The sequence below is a fragment of the Saimiri boliviensis genome, chromosome 10 (assembly GCF_048565385.1).
Source record: "Saimiri boliviensis isolate mSaiBol1 chromosome 10, mSaiBol1.pri, whole genome shotgun sequence".
NCBI lineage: Eukaryota > Metazoa > Chordata > Mammalia > Primates > Cebidae > Saimiri > Saimiri boliviensis.
Genome location: NC_133458.1, coordinates 89,318,105 through 89,334,114, shown reverse-complemented (window position 1 = coordinate 89,334,114; position 16,010 = coordinate 89,318,105). Strand labels below are relative to the sequence as shown.

Genomic DNA, 16,010 nt, shown 5'->3' with positions numbered 1-16,010 from the left:
GCACCCAGATAGAAATGGGCAGAGCCAAGATTTTAACCCAGGGACTCTGATCGTAGCCCCATGCTAAACCAGGCACTCTTCTCTCTGTGCCTTCTGTGAGCCAATCCATCTTTGTGGGACTTTACCTACCTTTTCTCTTTTACACAGACAACTCCCAAGTTTATGTCCCTGCCTCTGATTTCTCTCTTGTATTCTGGACACGCCAGTGGCTGTTCCACTTGCGTATGCCACAGACACCTTGAATTCAGCATGCCTTTCTCTCTTAAGATTTTCTGTAGAGATGGGGCTGTTGTTTTTCATAGTGTCTGATAGAAGGGGCTGGAAAATGAGAGCACAGGGGACTGGAACTCAGGTATTCTATGAGGATAGTGTTTTGCTTTAATTAAGTTAGATTCAATTCATCAACCTATTACAGACCTTAACCCCTGACCTCAAGGAGTTTTTAATGATTCAGCGTGATTTGCATATCCTTGTTCTTTTAAGACCAACAAATCCTTTTGGAAGATTGGTTACCTTTCTCCCCACAGCCCAAAGTAATTTGCTTATCCTGATGGGAAGACGCATTCATTTCCTAAAAGCGAACGTGACTTACTCTCAGAGAGCAATTAGCATTGAAATTGTGGATCCGTTTAAATCCCCTGAGATTCTGGGTTTCAACCCATTGGAATTAATATTCACAGAACACTGAAGATGGGACATTATATTTAAAAATAATTGCATTCCAGCAAGAAGAGGAAACTTCAACTGGACAAGGAATCTTCTGGGTTAAAGATTGTTTTTTATGCCTCTGCCATTGAGAACAATCTCTATGAGAAGAGCATTAGCAATTCCAGTTCTCTAGGATAGTGTTTTTCTTTTAGCTTTCCTATTAATTAAAAAAATTATAAAAGTAACACATGCTAAGTGTAAATTTGGCAAGATTGCCAGCCCGAGTTGACAACTGTTAACAGCTTTTACCGCCTTTGGCTCCCTGCCATGGGCTCACACAGTAGAACATCAACAGGCATCCTAATTACATATGTAGAGTCAAGGTTGGTTTATTTATTTTACACTAATAAGATCATACAATGCTTATTGCTCTACAAGGTTTTTTTCTCACCTAGCTCTATACCATAGATATTCCATCCAGGTCACTTAACATAGCTTTATTCTTTTAAATAGCAGGTAGCATAGCAAGTTACGTGATTTATTTAACCAGTTTTCTCTTGATGGACATCCAGGTCATTTTTGCTTTTCCACCTCTGCTAGCAAAGCTACAGGAGACATTCCTGTACATTTGTTTTTATATAATGAAGCATTCATTCCTAACAAGTCGTAAAAGTAAGATTGCTGAGGTCCAGGTTTGGCTAATTTCTAAAACTACATTAATAGATGAGCTGAGGAAGGGAAAAGGGAAGTTATGTATTTCTGTCTGCCAGGTACTACAGTAGGTACTTTCCATAAGTTGTTTAGTTTCATCTTCGTCTCCTGTCTCTAGTCCTGCCCCAATCTCTCCTCTACATAAGCACGCTAAGCATAGCAATCTGCTCAAAAGCCCTGCATAGTTCACATGATCTTTGTGGTAAAGGCTAAGCTACTAGTATGGCCCACAAAGCCTTCCAGAGTTTGGTTTTGTCCTTCTTTTCCCTCTGTCTCTTGTCCCTCTCCCTTTCTCTTTGCATTCCAGCACACCTGAACTGCTTGCAATTACCCACCTTACCTGGCCTTACCCTGCCTCCCATTCTGTTCTCGTGGTCCTTCCCCACCTCTTCCCCTGGCTCTTCTATCACTCATCAGTTAACACCCACTCAGTCTTTTGCTCTTTCAGAATGCCTTTTTGCAGGTGGGCTTATGAATTCCTGAGGCTAGATCATGCTGTAGTGACTTAAAGCACAGAAATCTTGGTGGCTTAATACAATTTTTTGCTTGGCCAGTTGAAGTCTGCTACAGAGCGGGGTCATTCTCTTGGGCAGCTCCCTTCAGAGACCTGCCTGGTCTAGCCAGTGGAAGCTCCCTCATTCTGTAATTGTACCATCCAGAACACTCAGCTTCCTTGGTTGCTGTACAGGACAAGAGAGGATATCATGCTGGCAATGAAGTGTATTGGCTCAGAAGTGACTGTGTTAGTACCGTTCTCAGCCCACTGGCCAGCCCTGTTCCACGGCTCTGCCTAACTGCAAGGGGCAGACGTGTAATCCTCTCATGAGGCTGAAAGGAAAGGGGATTGGACATATGTGAGCACCGGAAGCCTCTACCACAGGTGAGGGGCTGCCGTTCTCTCCATGACTATTAGAATTGTTGTATGGCATTAGAATAATGACTTATGTGTGTATTCCCCACCAGAGTGAACACTTTGTGAGGTTAAGGGATTTTATCTTCCTGTCTCCAGCACCTGGCACGGTGTTTGGCATGAAGAAATATCTGTTGAACAAATCCATTCACACAAATCAACAATCTACATTTTATAGATGGAGACACTAAAGTTCAGAGAGGTCAATTAACTCACCTGTGATCCCACAGCCAGAAGGTAATAAAGCCGATACACTCTCAAGTCTATCAGATTCCAAAACGCCTACTTTTAGGAAAGGTTCTGGAAGTTAATATTCCCAGGTCTGATCTGGGACATAAGGAGTTCACCCATGGGAATGAATTCAATCTTAGGGACACAAGAATCCTACCAGTGTGTTCAACACGCCATGTTTGGAATGCCCAGTGCACCTGCCTGGGGCCTCTCTTTGTGTTCGGGGAATCAGTGTTGAAAAACAGGCAGATCTTTATGATTTGACATCTCCCATGACTGGACTTTGAAACAAAAAAAAAAAAAAACAAGCAAGAAAAACCAGTCCCAGCTAACCCAAAGTACATTCAGGTCTCTATCATAGCATTTCTTTTTCCTCACTTAATATATCTGAATTTAAATAAAACCCCTGCTTTCATAACTTATGTAGCTGCAGAGTGCTCTAAAATATGGAGTTTGAAATTGAGTTTGAGCTCCAACTTTCATGTCCCAAGCCGATCACTCCACCTCACTGAGTCTCCCTTTCCTTATCTTATAAAATAACACCAACTATAAGAAAACCTGGTTTCCTGTAATTCGGGGTAGACCACAAAATTCTAAGTGAGCTCAAAATTCCAGTAGAACTTCAGATAAACACCCAACCTTCCTCAAGCATTTATAATTTGTACTATCTGTTAATCTTTATATGTTCATGTTCCTTCTATGTTGCTAAGTTGTGTTGTTAAAAAAAACCTTAAAAGAGTTCTGAAAGTAGAGTCATTTTACTGGCTAAAGGCATTTTATTTATTTATTTATTTTTCTTTTGAGATGGAGTCTCACTGTGTCACCAAGGCTGGAGTGCAGTGGCAACCCCTGGCTCTCCCACTCAAGCAATTCTCATGCCTCAGCCTCCCAAGTAGCTGGGACCACAGGCACGCACCACCATGTATGGCTACTTTTTGTATTTTGAGTAGAGACAGGGTCCCACCATGTTGGACAAGTTGGTCTCAAACTCCTGACATCAAGTGATCTGCCCGCCTCAGTCTCCCAAAAGTGCTGGGATTACAGGCATAAGCCAATGTGCCCGACCCTCTAAAGGCATTTTAAAGTGAAAATTAATTGTTAAGAGTCAAATAACAATTCAGTTCACGGTAATCCTTACCCTTTTCATTATGTTTTCCCATACCCTGATCTAGTTTTATCATAGCATTTACCACTAGCTAAGGTTATATTATTTATCCATTTGCATGCATGTTCATTGTCTGTCTTTCCCACTAGTATAAAAGCTGCTTGAGAGTAGGGAGTTTGTTTTATTCACCACTGTATCCTGTCCTTATAAATGTGCCCAGTACATAATAAGCCCTCAAAAATATGGAATGAATGAATGGACAGATGAATCTTTAACTCTAAGCCCCTTATGTAGGGAATCAGTTCTGATTCTTGTGATGCAACAGTTAATCTGATACTGCTGTTTCAGTGGGATTTCAATGTGATGGACTCGAAACATGTGAGTCCCTTTGGTTTGGATGTGGAACTGTAGAGTTCATCAATGATAAATAGAAGAAATCACTGGTTTCTAGCAAAGTATCATTTAGATTTTTTATGCAGAAGTAGGGTATAAATGAGAAGTGAGACTAGTTAATTTTGTATCACGAGTGCTTCTGGTGAGGTCTATTTAAAATATGTTCACATTTTCTATTACAAAAGTAATAAGGTTTACCGTCTGCACATCCACTGACCCTAGTTCTGCTTCTCAGAGGCAACCTCTCCCAAGAGTTCTGGCAGTTTTATGCAGCATGTTTTTGCGTAGTGGGTCACGGATTAATTTACTCTCTGTGCTTGGATACACAAAGGGCAGCACCTCTGCTTTGCTCTAACTCATAGGTTATCTTTCTTCTTATAAGTCCCTCTTGGGCAGCAGGGAAGCCCAGCCTTGCTCGCTAATGGGAGACCAGTCCCTTCTGCTTTACGGTCTCCTTTCGCTTTGACACAGCTCCTTTCGAGGAAATGCTGCATCTTTCGGCACTCCACTCCTCCACCTTCTCCTTCAGAAGCTGGCACTTTGGGGAAGTTATCTGGACATTTACTGATACCTGTGGCGGAATGCAGGTCACACTTTGTCCTGTGGTCAGCCTGCTGGCATCAGCTCTTACTCTCTTCAGTGGGTGACCTTGAGGCCTGTACTCCCTCAGCCTGCTCTGACATGGTCCACCTGTGATTCCCAGGGCGGAGCCCTCAGCAAGGTGGTCTCAATCTCACTCCCCCATCCCCTTTCCCTGTAGACCTCCTTTGTAAGCTGACCAGCCAACACTACCAGACCTCATTTGTGCCCCTCCCCAGGGAACAAAGGAACTTGTGTACACTCCCATGCCACCAGGTAGCTTAAGGTATCCTCAGCCACTAAATCCAGGCCCTTTTCCTGCCTCATCGCACCTCAGAGCATTTCTCCTCTTGATGCAATGGCCAGGGACTATGAGGGGCACTATCTTCCCGGTCAGTGAAATCAAAGGAGCAAGAACCCCTCTGCTTTCGACTTTCCCCTGAACCTCACACCGTCCCTCTGGAATTTTGACTTGGAAGGCAGGATTTCCATCACCCACATATCTGACCCTCTGCAAGTCCTCTGGGTTTCTCTTCTCTCCACAGCTCCTCCAGCCTGAAGGTTAGGCTTTTATTTCATTTCTCCTTCCTTTCTGCTAGAGACTTCTCCAGGGCTTATCTTTTGTCCCAACTCCAGTGCAATTGCTTAGTCTAAATGCTAAGTACAAGAGAAATAAGCTTGTTGATACAGAAACAAAAATTGGGAAATAATTCAAAAATGACCTACAGCTATCTATTTTTTTATTTAGTTTAACAATCAAAAGTGAGATCATATTAAATATAATGCTGTGTTTCTTCTGCTTCCATTTAGTATTTCTTGAAGATTTTTCTATATTCATGTACACATATCTACTTTATTCTTTTTTAAGAGCAGCATAGAATTCCATACAAAGTAATTTATTTAGCTAGTCTCCCGCTGATGGACGTTTAGGTCATTTCCAGTTTTCTATACAAACAGTGGTGTAGTGAACATTACTAAACACAGCTTTATGGTGTTTTGCATATTTGTGTGAGTATTTCTTTTGGCTGTATCTCTAGCAATGGGATTACTTGACCAAATGTTATGTGCATTTAAGATTGGCTAAAAAGGGCCAGGGGCGGTGGCTCACAATTTAATCCCAGTACTTTGGGGGGCCGAGAAGAGAGGATCACCTGAGGTCAGGAGTTTGAGATCAGCCTGGCCAATATGGTGAAACCCCATCTCTACTTAAAAAATACAAAAATTAGCTGGGTGTGGTGTCATGCACCTGTAATCCCAGCTACTCAGTCGGCTGAGGCAGGAGAATCACTTCAACCTGGGAGGCGGAGGTTGCAGTGAGCAGAGATCATGCCACTGCACTCCAGGCTGGGTAACAAAGTAAGACTCCATCTAAAAAAAAAAAAAAAGATTGGCTAAAAAGGTTTTAGCACTTTGTCTCATCTACTGATATGAAGTCATGCTTTTCCCTTAAGAGAATGGTGGGTTTTTTTTTGTTGTTATTTTAAAATTAAAAAATTTTTTTTTGTAGAAACAGGGTCTCACTATGTTTCCCAGGTTGGTCTGGAACTCTTCGCCTCAAATAGTCCTTCCATCTCAGCCTCAGCCTCCCAAACTGTTGAGATGACAGGCATGAGCCACTGTGTCCAGGAGGGGAATGGTTGTTTTTTTTTTTTTTTTTTTTTTTTGAGACGGAGTTTCGCTCTTGTTACCCAGGCTGAAGTGCAGTGGCACGATCTTGGCTCACTGCAACCTCCACCACTTCCCGGGTTCAAGCGATTCTCCTGCCTCAGCCTCCCAAGTAGCTGGGATTACAGGACATGCACCACCATGTCCAGCTAATGCTTGTATTTTTAGTAGAGATGGGGTTTTACCACGTTGGCTAGGCTGGTCTTGAACTCTTGACTTCAGGTGATCCACCTGCCTCTGTCTCCCAAAGTGCTGGGATTACAGGCTTGAGCCACTGCACCTGGAGAGAATGGTTTTTATAACTATGCCAGTGATTAACAGAACATGAGAATACATTTGGAAGAAAGAGAGGAAGAAATAGGAAGGAAAGAGAAATAGGAATGATTACCAGTGCATTGTGATAGATAAGACTCATGGGTGTTGAGAATTCTATAGACTGGATGGGAATTCTAACTCTGCCTTTTACTAGCTGTGTGACCTCAGTTTTCCCATTTATATGGGCTGCTGTGAAGATAAATAACTTAATGCATATAATGTATTTAGAATTCCATAACTGCTTGCTCTTTGTGTTTTTATCATGCACTGAGTACTGTGCTAAATAATTTAACATGTCCTGGGCACTGATGGAAATGGAAAAGGGAGTACTGGACTTTATTCTAGACTAGTTGGGAAAACCCAGCGAGCCCATTAGAAACTATCAGGAAACAACAAAGACCCAAGGTTCTAAGTGCTCTACAAATCCAGGTCTACATTGGATTAGTTTTATGTGGCTAATTTAAGTCGATTATTTAGGTGGATACTTTAAAAAAAAAAATCAGTTCTAACAAAATAACTTCTTATTTTTTCTTTGTTTGAGGCAGTCTTGCTGTGTTACCCAGGCTGGAGTTCAGTGGCATGATCGATCTGGGCTCACTGCAAACTCTGCCTACCAGGTTTCAGTGATTCTCTTGCTTCAGCCACTCAAGTAGCTGGGATTACAGGCACATGCCACCATGCTTGGGTAATTTTTTGTATTTTTAGTGTAAACAAGGTTTCACCATTTTGGCCAGGCAGGTCTGTAACCCCTGACCTCACATGATTTGCCCGTGGTTTGCCTGTCGCAGCCTACCGAAGTGCTGGGATTACAGGTGTGAGCCACTGCACCTCGCCCCAAATAACTTCTTTTTGTGTGTTTGATGTTTTGAAGAGCTCTCGTTAATTTGCATGGGTTTCTTGAAAGCATTTCATAGGAGATATGACAGGTTGATATGTCAACCTTATTTTTTAAAAACTAAATTATATGTTTGTCATGGTTTCTAGGGAGTTAACATCAAGTCTTTTAAAAATGTTATTAGAAGCCGGGCGCGGTGGCTCAAGCCTGTAATCCCAGCACTTTGGGAGGCCGAGGCGGGTGGATCACGAGGTCAAGAGATCGAGACCATCCTGGTCAACATGGTGAAACCCCGTCTCCACTAAAAATACAAAAAATTAGCTGGGCATGGTGGCACGTGCCTGTAATCCCAGCTACTCAGGAGGCTGAGGCAGGAGAATTGCCTGAACCCAGGAGGCGGAGGTTGCGGTGAGCCGAGATCGCACCATTGCACTCCAGCCTGGGTAACAAGAGCGAAACTCCGTCTCAAAAAAAAAAAAAAAAAAAAAAATGTTATTAGTATGTGTTAAAAAACAGCTGTAGGGCAAAGTTAAAGTAGATTTGGTTCTCCCAGTGGTCTTCAATGGGAAATTTTAGGCTGGTCTGTAGAATTTTTTGTTCCGTAAAATGTGAGAGTCCCGTGTGTGCCTCTGGTTGAGGATATGGTGGTGTCTGCCTTCAGTCAGTAGAGGAAATGAGGAAATAATGAAACTTAACTGTAGCACCCTCCAACTAGGAGAAAAGGGGACAGTACAGCTTTTCCCCAAGCCTGGCCCGCTTAGGTCCTGAAGTATCACCAATGCTATGGAAATTCTATTTGAGACCTTCTCCATTCTCTCCTCTTACTCATATCTTCCAGTTTTAGCATGAGTCAGACTTGGGTTGGAGCCCTCATTCTGGCTCTACCTGTACGACCTTAGGCAATTCTTTTAAATCTATGCGTTTTCATTATCCAATGGAGACAAATGTCCATAAATTTGCGTGTTCGCAAGCACTTCGGGAGATTCTGATATGGGAGGAAGGTATGAGGAACCTTTCAGGGAACTGAAATCCACAGAGGTGAACTGACTTGCATAACACCACAGAGCTCATCAGTTTCCAGGTGCAAGTCGATCCACAGTTTTCCAACTTTCTCTATTGATCCTCTAGGGTTGTCTCCAACTGTAGGAGCTCAAATGTTCTTCAGAAAGAAACACCCTAGACAGACCCAGCATTCAGCTCAAAGGTGTACCAGCTCACCTGCCTGTCCTCCTTCTCAGCTTTTGCCAAGCCACTCTCTTCTTCCTTAAGCCCCAGTAAAAACCTGGGTGTCATGGATTCTTTCTCCTTCATCCCATATGTAATCTTCTGGAAGTCCTGTTGGTTTTAAACTTGTAAATAACTTTCAGATTTATCTGCTTCTGTCTGTCTCTACCACCAAGTCTCCATCAGCTCCCATGTGGACGATAACTTTCTATCTGGTCTCAAGGCAAACTTTTCACGATGTGAATCTGCTCTCTCTCCATCGCCTGTTTAAAAACCATCAGGCTGGGCATGATGGCTCATGCCTATAATCCCAGCACTTTGGGAGGCCAGGGCAGGTGGATCACCTGAGGTCAGGATGAGTGTGCCAGTGGGCACCTATAATCCCAGCTACTCAGGAGGCTGAGGCAGGAAAACCGCTTGAACCCAGGAGGCAGAGGTTGCAGTGAGCCGAGATGGCACCATCGCACTCCAGCCTGGGCAACAAGAGTGAAAATAAAAAATAAAACAAATAAAGTTTAAAAACCCTTCAGTGGCTCCCTATAGCTGCTAATTTGGAAATACAACGTGACATGACCTCCGTGTCCTGCAAGGCCCTGCTCTTCAGTCTTACCTCATCCCATTCTCTATTTTTCTCCCTTCCGTGCCCCTTCTTCCAGCTCTCTGAATGTGTCAGCTCCTCCCTGCCACAGGGCCTCTGCGCATGACACCCGCTTGCTGGAACACTCCTTTCTCTCTTCCTCCTCCTTTGCCCAGTCAGCTCCTACTCATCCTTCAGTTCTTACCTCAAGGCTCCCTTTCTTAAGAAAACCTTTTTTAACTGCTTCCAGTTTGTTAGGTTCCCGTTACAGGCACTCCTAGACACCCTCCCCCACTTTTTCCATATCTATGTTTATCACAGTCTGTAATTAATACACTCATTTGTGTAACTACTTAATTTCAGTCTTTCCCAACACATAGTATGTTCTACAAAAGCAGATAATGGGATTGATTTTACTCCCTGATATATGACTCACTATTGTTCCCCTAGCCTCTAGAACAGTGCCTAGTGCATAGTAGATCCTCAATAAAAAATTGCTTAATGAATGAATGATGCTTATGTGCAATTCTTCCCTAAATCTTCCCTGATGTGTCCTATCTGGCCCCAGTCACCCAAGGCTCATCTTTCATACATTTACACTTAGTTGAGCCATGTTAATACATGTGTATCTTTTATGTTCTCTTTATTGTAAGGTAACTTCTATTTAATATATTCCTTCTTGGCCATCTTCATTGATACTTTCTAATCTGAGTGTCTCAGATAGGAAATAGCAGAAGCTCGTGACTGTGAGGAAGGGAAGTACTTAGTAAATTACCCTTCCTCTCTCTCTTTTACTGAACTGCTGGGGAAATCCCTTTGATCATTAAAACCAGAAACAGAGTAAAGCTGGACGCCACGGACTGTCATGGTTTGCAGCAAAACTTCAGCCCTAGATAATGCGGGAAAGAAAATGGAAATCTATAGCTCTTCATAATCTACTAAATTCCTTTACCTCAGAGAATCATAGCACAGAGTGCTCTCTGAGATCTTTGAAGTGATCATCTCACAAATTTCATTCTATTGTAAATCATAATTGCAAATTGCTTTAAGCTATAATCTATGCCTATACAGAATGTAAGATTAGTAGATGGTTAGGTTGGGTGGTGCAGGACACCTCACCAGGTATGTGTTTGACAGGCCAAACTATTGGCCTGAGGGAGAGATGGGGTGGGGAGGCTCTGAGATCTTCCCTGGGGCAGCTGGGAGTGTCCCAGAGAACCAGAAAGTTGTCATTGTGAAACTAGGGACTATCCTAGATAAGGTATGTGGTGCCTTTGAACTTTGTGCTTAGGATGTGCTAACAATTCTTGTAGAGAGCAAGTAGGCACTTAACGTTTTAGTTTGGGAAAGAAATAACCTACATAGCTCTCCTTTTCTTCAAAGCATAGGCACATTGGAATCTGCCTACTTGTTTATTAAGATATTCCAAAGGTCTGTCACACCTTTAGAAAAGGGGACACTTATTTTATTTATTTATTTATTTATTTATTTATTTATTTTATTTTATTTATTTATTTTTTTGAGACAAGGGTCTCACTATGTTGCCCAGGCTGGTCTTGAGCTCCTGAGCTCAAGTGATCCACCAGCCTTGGCCTCCCAAAGGGCTGGGATTACAGACATGAGCCGCTGCACCCAGCCGAGGAGCATTTCTTTAAAAATGCAATCCTGAGTAGAAGATCCTATAACATCCACTCACTGTTGGCAAAGAGAGTGAGCTTTTTCTGAGTATCTTTTGCTGCAAAACCATTGAATTTCTGCCTGTTTCTAACAAGTTTGTGACATGAGAAAAGAGGCAGTATCGATTGAACCCCACCAACTTTGTTGCGCTGCTGCTTCGGTTTATGGTACTTTAGTACTAGAGCTGGGAAATCATGATCCAGAATTTAGATATCAACACATTCCCTGTTGTGACCTTCACTGTACTTTTACTCTTCTTTTATCTACCTCATTATAAGGTGTAATCATTTGTATTTGTGTCTGTTTGTTAGTTTGTATTAAGAGAACTGAATTGTGTCTTTCAAGTACTAGACCATAAATTCCATGGGAGCAGAAATCTCTCTCTTGATGACTTCTGTATCTGTTTGACCTAGAACCATCTTTGCATAGGGAGATGCTCAGTAAGCGTTCACAAGTGTCAATCACTGAGTCCTCACGGCAGCCTGAAGGCAGTCATCATAATCACCTTCATTTTATAAATGAGGAAGCTGAGCACAGAGAGGTTAAGTAGTTTGCTAGTCACTAGTGGAGCCAGGATTTGGACCTAATAGTTTGCGTGGATTAATCATTACACTCTTCTGCCGCAAATAAATGTTTGTTAAAAGAGTGAAGTCTCCATGGGGGCAGATTTGGAGTAGGCTTGGCTATGTGATACATGAATCACTCAGGCAGACATATTTCAGTGAGCTGGGAAGTCCTGATTATGGTGTGTGCCTGAACTAGCGGGTAATAGGTGAGGGACTGGGGAGGGTGTGGTAAGTGGAGCAGGGAAGTCTGGTCAGAGGTACTTCAGAAGCCAAGGAAGTCTGGCCTACTCTGTTTCATACTACTCCTTTTTTCTGATCAGGAGTTAAAGTCCAGGCTGTTTTTATTCCTGGAAGCAGAATGGCCTAAATGGGAGAAACCTTGAATGTATTTTCAAGGTTCCTGAAGCCAGACATAAGACTTGTGTGCTTTCCAACTGTGTAAATAGTTCTAACCCTCTCAGATACCATGACAAACAAGAGCATTCATACTGACTTGTGACGTGCTCTCTTTCTTAAATATGATTTTATTTTTCTAACTATGTCTTTGTGATTTTTTAAAGAACTAGGTCTTTACAATTGTTCATGCTTACAGCTTTTGAAAAAGAAACCAACCAGTACAGAAGGATACAAAGTTAAAAAAAAAAACCAAAAACACAAAAACCTCTTCCTCATTTATTTTTCCAGGTGTCTTTTTTTGTACATATCAGTACATATCAACCACCATATAGTCTCACATTTTTTTTTCATGTAAGTGGGAACATACTATATGTTCTGAATTTTTTTCTTTTTTAAAAATTGTGGGGGACTACTGGGTTATGGTAGCTTGAACATATAATTTTGTTGTACTGCTCAAACTGCAGAATGGAGGCTGGGCACAATGGTTCATTCCTGTAATCTCAGCACTTTGGGAGGCCAAAAGTGGGCAGATTACTTGAGCCCAGGAGTTCAAGACCAGCCTGGCCAACGTGGCAAAACCCTGTCTCTACAAAAAATACAAAATTTAGCCGGGCATGTTGGCACATGTCTATAGTCTCAGCTACTCAGAAGGCTGAGGCAGGAGGACTGCTTAAGCACAAACACATAAAGATACGGATGCTGTGCCTCCCAGATCAGTCTACAGTGAAGGTCAAAGGCAGTGAGTCCCATCCTGAAACTTAAAGCTTCCAATCAAAATAGACAACCAGCTATGTAAGAACAGCATCTCACAGGAAAGTCCAAAATAAACAGAGAAGCAAGTTGTGCAGGTAGAAGAAACATGACATTAATGTCCTCTTCGAAAATACTTCTTCCATGCACAAGACTACATCCTAGAAAACCCAACCTGTGCAAGCAGAAACCCATAAAGCTTCAACAATTCAGTAATAAATTCCCAGAAAGAAAGAGAGAACAGAGAACCTGGAGGAGATAACATTTTTCAGAACTGATGGGCATGGATTTTGAGATTAAAGAGCCCCAATGATTTTCAGTGCAATGGATGAAAAAATACCTCCAACGTAATGTGAAATTGTATCACATTAGGAATAAGGAAGATTCTACAAGCTCCCAGAGAGAGAAAACAACAACAACAAACAAAACAGGTCACATGCAAGAGATCAGCAACTTCTCAGCAGCAGCACTGACAGCCAGAAGACAACAGACAATGCTTTCAACATGTGAAAGATATTTATTTCCAACCTAGATTTCTATTGCAAGTCAAACTATGGATCAAGTGAGAAGGCAAAACAAAACAACGCAAAACAAAAAAATAATTTCAGGCAGGCAACTCTAAAAAAAATTTAGTCTTTCTCAGGAAGCTCCTGGAGGATACATTTCTAGAGATAATAAACAGAAAAAGCAACTTATGCAGGTAGAAGGAACATGACATTAAGGTCCTCATGGAAAATATTTCTTCCATGCTCCAGACTTCATCCTAGAAAATCTGACCTGTGAAAGCAGAAACACATAAAGCTTCAACAAAGAAGGAGGAAGGCATGGAATACAGAAAGCAGAAGATCCATCACTGTGGAGAAGGGAAAGGGAATCTCCTGGAGAGTGGTCAAGGGAGATCCCAGCAAGATGATTACACATTGATTGAAGAGGGCAGTCAGTACAGATTGGAACATTGTGACTCAGGAGGTGGCTTGAGCACTGTCATTCCCAGAGTTTCTGCCATTGTACTTGTCTTTTTTAAAAACTGGTAAGAAGCACATAACATAAAATTTAATATCCCCAAAATGTTAAAATTGTGCTATTCAGTGGTGGTAAATATATTCACATTGTTGTGGAACAGATCTTTAGAACTTTTTAATCTTGCAAAACTGAAAGTCTATGCCCATTGAACGATAACCTCCTAGTCCCCCTCCCCTTAGCCTGGTAACCACAATTCTACTTTCTGTTTCTATCAATTTGACTACTTTAGATACCTCATCTAAGTGGATCCAGACAGTATTTGCTTTTTTTTTTTTTTTTTTTTTAAGACAGAGTTTCGCTCTTGTTACCCAGGCTGGAGTGCAATGGTGCGATCTTGGCTCGCCGCAACCTCCGCCTCCTAGGTTCAAGCAATTCTCCTGCCTCAGCCTCCTGAGTAGCTGGGATTACAGACATGTGCCACCATGCCCTGCTAATTTTTTTTTTTTTTTTTGTATTTTTAGTAGAGACGGGGTTTCACCATGTTGACCAGGATGGTCTCGATCTCTTGACCTCGTGATCCACCTGCCTCAGCCTCTCAAAGTGCTGGGATTACAGGCTTGAGCCACCGCGCCCGGCCAGTATTTGCTTTTGGTGACTGACTTATTTCACTTAGCATAAAGTCCTCAAGGTTAATCCATCTTGCGGCATGTGACAGATTTTCTTCCATGTTAAGGTTGAATAATATTCCATTGTATGTATATACCATATTTCGATTATCTCTTTATTCATTGAAGGACATTTAGGTTGCTTCCACCTCTTGGCAATTGTGAATACTCTTGCTATGAATATGGATATGCAAATATCAATTTGAAATTCTACTTTCAATTATTTTAAATCTCTACTCTGAAGTGGGATTGCTGGATCATATGGTACTACTATTTTTAATTTTGTGAAAAACCACCATACTGTTTTCCTTAGTGGTTGCACAATTTATAATCCAGCAATAGTGCACAAGGGTTGTAATTTCTTCACATTTTCAGCAACACTTCTTTATTTTTTTATTGCAGCCATTCTAATTGGTGTGAAGTGGTATCACATTGTGGTTTTCAACTCCATTTCTCTACTGATGAGTGATGCTGAGCTCCATGACTGTTGGCCATTTTGTATATATCATCTTTGGTAAATATCTATATGAGTTCCTTGGTCATTTTAAAAATTGAGTTATTTGATTTTTTAATGCTTAGTTGTAAGAGTTCTTTATATATTCTAGATATTAATCCCTTATCACATATATGATTTGTAAATATTTTCTTTCATTTTGCAGGCTACCTTTCCATGACCTTATGTCTATTGATGCATAAAGTTGTAAAGTTGGCTGTAGTCCCGTTTGCCTATTTTTGCTTTTGTTGCCTGTGCTTTTGGTGTTACATTTAAGAAATTATCACCAAATCAGTGTCATGAAGATTTTTGCAAATTTCCTTTTTGTTTTCTTTTCTTTCTTTTAATTTTGTGGGATTTTAATTTGTTTTCCCTGTCCTTTCTTCTAGGAGTTTTATTGTTTGGGTCTTATGTTTAATCTTTAATCCATTTGAGTTAATTTTTGTAGATAGTGTAAGATACAGATCCAACTTCATAATATTTTATGATATGAAGTTATCATAATTGCTAACTTAGTCTCTTTTTGATGGATACTTAAATTATTTTCAGATTTTTTCGCTATTTCAAATATTACTTTAATAAATATCTCTGAATATGGATCTATGCCATATTATATCTACAAGATAAATATCCAGAAGTGAGCTTTCTGGGACAAAGGGTATGTGCATTTACAGTTTTGATCAGTCTATCAGATTTCTCTTCTGAGAAGTTGCACCGGTTTATACTCCCACAAACAATATCTGCTTCTCCACACTTTGATCAACATTGAATATTATCCGGTATTTTTTGTTTTGTTTTGTTTTTCTTGAGATAGAGTCTTGCTCTGTTTCCTAGGCTGGAGTGCATTGGCGCGATATCGGCTCACTGCAAACTCTGCCTCCAGGTTCAAATGATTTCCTGCCTCAGCCTCCCGTGTAGTGGGATTACAGGCATGCGCCACCATGCCCAGCTAATTTTTGCATTTTATTTTTGGTAGATTACAGGAGTGATTACAGGCGTGATTACCTGGGATTACAGGCATGAGCCACCATGCCCAGCCTGAATATTATCAGTTTTTTAGTCCTCACTCTTGCTGTTATTTGTGGATATTGAGTATCAAATGTATAGTGTCCACTATGTGTTCATGTCCTTTGTTTTTCTTTGGCCTGCTGTCTTTCTAAATGATTTGTAAGTGGATAATTTCTTAATGAATCCTGAGGGCTGTTGTAAATGTCAAAAGTGTTTGTTCTTCTAAAGACAAATCCACTGGGTGTGGTGGCTCATGCCTGTAATCCCAGCGCTTGGAAAGCCGAGGCGGATGGATCACC

The 16,010-nt window shown here is 41.3% G+C and overlaps 1 protein-coding gene across 1 annotated transcript in view; it reads left to right on the top strand.

The window, feature by feature from the left end:
• TOMM7 (translocase of outer mitochondrial membrane 7) overlaps positions 1–16,010 on the top strand; it is a 176,059-nt gene that overhangs the window by 133,436 nt on the left and 26,613 nt on the right. The window contains exon 4 of the transcript XR_012512167.1: positions 14,613–14,724. The gene's annotated coding sequence lies outside the window, so the exon portion shown is untranslated. The remainder of the gene's footprint in view (positions 1–14,612; positions 14,725–16,010) is intronic.